The sequence below is a fragment of the Phalaenopsis equestris genome, unplaced genomic scaffold (assembly GCF_001263595.1).
Source record: "Phalaenopsis equestris unplaced genomic scaffold, ASM126359v1 Scaffold227386, whole genome shotgun sequence".
NCBI classification, from domain to species: domain Eukaryota; kingdom Viridiplantae; phylum Streptophyta; class Magnoliopsida; order Asparagales; family Orchidaceae; genus Phalaenopsis; species Phalaenopsis equestris.
Genome location: NW_018245376.1, coordinates 39,894 through 45,498, shown reverse-complemented (window position 1 = coordinate 45,498; position 5,605 = coordinate 39,894).

Genomic DNA, 5,605 nt, shown 5'->3' with positions numbered 1-5,605 from the left:
GATTTACGATGCATTTGTTTCTCACCGAGAAGAGTTATATTTATCTTGGTTAGCAGTACATGCATTTGTTTCTCACCGGACTGATTGAGACATTACAACTATAGCCAAATTTATAAATGCTTTTTGACTCTATAGAATTCAGTGATATGTTTTCATATCTTCCTTTATTTTATTTTTAGATTCCTGCTCTTGTGCTTCATTGAAGGAAGTAATGCGGAGTAATCTTTTTACCTTGTGCTTAACGAAGTATAACATCTGAATGCTTGTGCTTCATATTTTTAGATTCCTGCTCTTGTGCTTCATCAGAATGTTTGGTCATAAGGTATGTTTTGGTTGCAAGTTTTTGAGGTGTTATTTCATATAAACTAATGCGATTCATCCTCATTTTGTGTTATTATTTCAGCATTTGGACAAATTGGATGTGCAAAAAGTAAGTATAACTTTTCATAAAAAAAATGGGCTGGCACAAATGTGAAAATTGAAAGTTTAGGGGTTATGTATGTAAATGCAGGAATTGCTTATTCTTGTACGTTTCCACACTATTTTATGTGCTATGAAAGATTTGGGCGTGAAATTCAGTAATTTGATTTTGCTCTGTATTAGTAACTTTGCATTGCATTCATTGAAGCATAGGGGAGATGGCATGAGTGTAAAACTTGATTTTGAATTTAGCTAAACTATAATAGCTTAGTTAAACTTCAAAAGAACTGGATTCAACAGTGAAAGTTGAGGTCTTATACGAACTCAATGTAAGGATTTAATAATTCTGTGCAAATCGCCATGATCACGATTGGGCACATCAAATCTCTTATGCTTAATTCATTTGTTCTGTAGTTTGGTGGAGTGAATAGTATGCTCAGTGAATTGACTGAACATACTGCCATTATTTTTGGTTCTTGATATTACCCGTTTGATATCCTGGAGTTCGTTATGGGAGTGTTGGCATGGAAGCTTTTGTAGTCTCTTCTTGGCATGGAAGTTGTTGTTGCTGATATTACCCGTTTGAACTGTTTGCTCAGTAAATTTCCCTCATTTCTTTCTGGTTTTGGGGTTTTTGATCGTTAGATTGTGAATTTGAGTGTTGGAAGGATATCAATGGTTTTGAGTTTTCAGTTGACTCTGGTGCTATTTTGATTTGCTTACAGGTTGACATATTTAATGTCAGTCTCTGAAGAGTATTGGCCAATTAAGATGAGGACAATGAATATAAGTAGAGAAAATTTTCTTCGGTTGGTGCTGCTATTTTTCTTTGGGGCATTTGCATACATGCCACCCAATTCCTATGTATTTGCATATATAACACCTGAACTTCTTTTACATTTCTATTTTAACCTTTAAAATGTGAAATACACCTGGCATATATGTAAAAATTGAAGTTTAGGTGTTATATATGTAAATACATAGGAATTCACTGGTATGTATGTAAATCTTGGTAAAAAATTAAAATTTAGGTGTTACATATGTAAATACATAGGAATTGAGTGGTATTTATGTAATAATTTATTTGAAGATTGCAGTTCTGGTGAAATTGTGAACTAATAATTGTGTAATTAGCTTCTTTTTTAGCTAAGAATTATGTAGTATAGCATAGATTCTTTTTATATCAATAAGGCTGTAAGATCATTAATGCAATACACAATAAGGCTGCAAGATCTCCGTTTAGTTTTAATATAATGTTTATAAAACTTCAATATTATGTGAATTGGATGTAGATTAGTCAGGAATAACAGCTGCTATATGCACATTTTATTGAGATGAGGTGTCATGTTACTGATCACTGCCATATTCCCCTTTCCAGCCATGTTTTTCGTCATGGTTGCACTGTGCTGATTATAGTTTCATTCCAAGATATGTTGTTTACTTCTGATTGAAGTCATACTTATGTGTTACTGTGATTCAAATATGGTTGGAATTGTTGCTCATCTTCAGCTAATATTCAAATGTGTAACTGCTTGCTTTGTATCTTTGCCCATAATCGACATTTTCCAACAAATTTTGCAATGAAATAATGATTTTATGTAATTATCAGTTATTGAAAAACTTGAGTAGCAAAGTTTGATTCCAGCTGAATGTGCACCGTGGACTCATACAAAAAATTTATGGAATGGATGTAGATGCTCCTATATTATTAAGGTAGCAGTCCTGTTTCTTCTAATCCAGTTCTTTGATCAGATTCTTAAGATTTTCTTAACCCTTTTTCTACCTGTTTTTTTTTTTTTTTTTTCCTTCTGTAATTTACAACCATTTGATTAAGTTATAAAAAATTATATATATATATATATATATATATATATTGCTAATGCTCATTTACTCAATTTAAAATAAAATTTGTTTATTGAGTCCCTGCTGTTTAAGCTAAATTTAGTCGGGCTTCAAATTCAGGGCATGACATTTTATGTTATTCCATTGTTCATTTAGAAGCTGTTTTATTTGATGTATTAGTGGTTTATTTTAATTAAATTACAGGAATGTTAAAGACTTAGATGTTTGGTATGATGTAAAAGGAATGCACTGTGAAATTAGAATTATTCTAAACTTACAAACAACTTATTTCTCATGCATACCACATCCTCCCAAGTATGGCCGAAAACTAAATTGATCGCTGCTCGCTCACCTGGGAGTGGTTTTTGTCATCATGTCGATTCAATCGTGACAAAGGCCTCGATTGTTTCTTGACGTCTCACGACCATGCCACTATAGCTTCCCCAGCAACGACAGCCTGTTTGTGTATTGCGACAATAATTTTAATAGATAGCCAGTATCTATAAAAGTAAGGTTTGCAATAGTGGAGATGTACAAACATTTGTATTATGGATTGCTTGATGTGCGGACTATCTTTACAATTATTTGTTGTTTCGTATGGATTGTTGGAAATTTCTTTCAATTCATGCAAGTATTTTAGTACACATACTCCTATTTAAATTTCTAAACGTCTTCAAAAAATAATCAACATTACCCATTATAGCTGTATTACGCTGACAAAGAAAAAATTAAAACTTTTGGTAATTTGAGAACACTTGCTAAAGCTTTGGCATATTTATGCAAAAAATTAGCTCAAGTGTATAACATAGAAATTGTAATACATTTAGTTAGCTCTCTCTTGAATTAAAATTGTTGAAGTGTTGCACTGCATTGAATAAGTTATACATGCTTCCATATCTTAAAATTGTTCGAGTCAATGAGTTTTTTATTTAGACATATGTTCATATGCAATTTTTTCGTCAAAGCAAAATGTTGAGACTTACAGAACCATTTATATGGTCATGCATGATAACATGATGTTATCATCAAATCACGATCTAATTTTGAATTTATTCAAGATTAATGGAATATATCAATAATTAATTCACTTTTATTTTAACTCGAATTTTTATATTTGTGAAACTCTAATTTTAAAATTACATAAACACAATCACTAATATTTATTAATTTAATGTGGCAAAAATTTTTATCATATATGTATATATCCTCTCCATCTAAATCTTAATAAATATCGTTATGGAGATTCAAACACTCCTTCCCAACCTTCTTCCTCTACTGAACATAAATCACCTATTAAATCTTATTCTGAACTTTTGGAATCTGAATCTGCATCTTCGATTTACAGTAAAGTTATTGTTTCTCATATTCTGGACATCGACGGTGATGATTATCCTCTTACGTCACCATGAGCAATCCTTGAACGCTATCTTGGTACTGATCATTTTTTGCAAGAATATTTTTATGATCAAAATATGTGCGAAGCTATCTTAATCTCCCTCAAATGTGTCGAAGTCTAACACAATTATAAAGAAGAAAACCAATCGATTGCTTATAGTAAAACCACAATTCGTAGAATAAATAATCATAAAGAAAGATGATTCACTCCATATCAGATTAAAACTATCGAATAAAAACATCACGAATCCCAATTCAGAAAAACCAATTCTTTTAATTATTAGGCTTATATTCAAGCCATGCACACGGTATTTCTAGTTATTATTCCTAGACAAAAACACTTCTGGTTGTTTGTAATGATGCTTGAAATCCTATCCAACGATATTCGCTATTGGTTTATAAATGGTGGGACAATTGTGGTGTAATAACGTAATTTCTACCACCTCAAGTCAAAGTTGCCTATTCCCATTGGGTCGAATCTTCTCCAAAATTTTTTAAGATCCCAGTCAAAATTTTAATAAACTGTCAATAAGATTTATATTTTTCACTCATTGTCAAATTCCTTAATTTGGTCATGAAATCTTGCATTCCAAAACAACAATTTAAACCGTAAAGGTTTATACATAAATTATTTTGTAAAATGATGGACAACCATTTGAATCGAAAAAAATTTATATCCATTAGTAATGTAATTTTAATAATACATCAAGTTTAGCTAAAAAACAAGCTAACGAAGATCTTACGGTTAAAAAACTACATCAGCAATTAAAGAAAAATTTTCTAAAAGTAACAATGTATCTGATAATTGAGAAAGTTTATAGATGACAATCCTCCGGAAAATGAATCTCAATTAGACAGATAAAATTTAGTGGTGGGTGGACCCTACCATGATCCATGATCCAAAAGCTATCAAAAGAAAATACATGCAAATCCAATACTAATATAAAGTAAAGGGCCAATTGAAAAGTACTGTGCACTATATCCTCTATCCAACATTCATGACTATGCTTTTGTAACTTTTCTGATATTGCATTATTCTTAAGAATTTTGCAGATTGTTGGTTTGATTAACTCTACATATAGTAGTAGTATTATGTATTGCGGGTATGGTTTGTTGGAAGTCCAATTTTTTATTATAATATGTATTAAGTGTGCGAGTGGAAATTTTCTCTCCTACAGTTTGTAAGTTATTTTGGTATTTATAAAATTTTATTTTAATTATTGCAATAATATTTTATTTTAATTATTACAAGTTTATTCTGGAGCAAATTGGTACCAGAACCATGAATGGCTATATATTGATAAGGAACTTTTATAGATAGAAATAAAATAAAATAAAATAAATATGGTTACTTAATTTTATCTCATACTTGAAGCTTGGTTGAGTTCTTCTGAGCTCTATAGAACTTTGATTGTGTATATTGATAAACTAATTATCCGTTTCATCAGTTTAGTAGAATATATGATATAACTTATAATTTTCTGTTGACCTCATTTTAAGGTATTCCATTCTCTAGATACCCTAAGATCTAGCCTTAAGATTTCCCTATTTTGACTCTCTTAGAGGATTAGACTGTGACCCACACCCCTTAGAATTTTAAGCCATTTCTTCGCTCCTTACAGTTACATATAGACGGTTTCAGATCCTCAACATTCGATTGAGTCGATCGAAAGACCGACATATTGAAACTCAAATTGAGCTCGTATAGAAATTTGAAAGACATAGGTGGACACCGTGACGCGTGCAATGTTTGACTCGTCACTGCAAGCGTCGTATTTGACTTTGCTTGTTGCTTATGCGTTGACAAATTTGTCCGGATGACTCCAGATGACGAAACAGTCTGCATCGTCGCGCCGGAACGTTGATTTTAGCTAGGAATAACACATATTTTTGTTTGGGCTCCGTGCTTGCACAAAATTCGATATTTTCTAATAATAGAAAAAAAAAA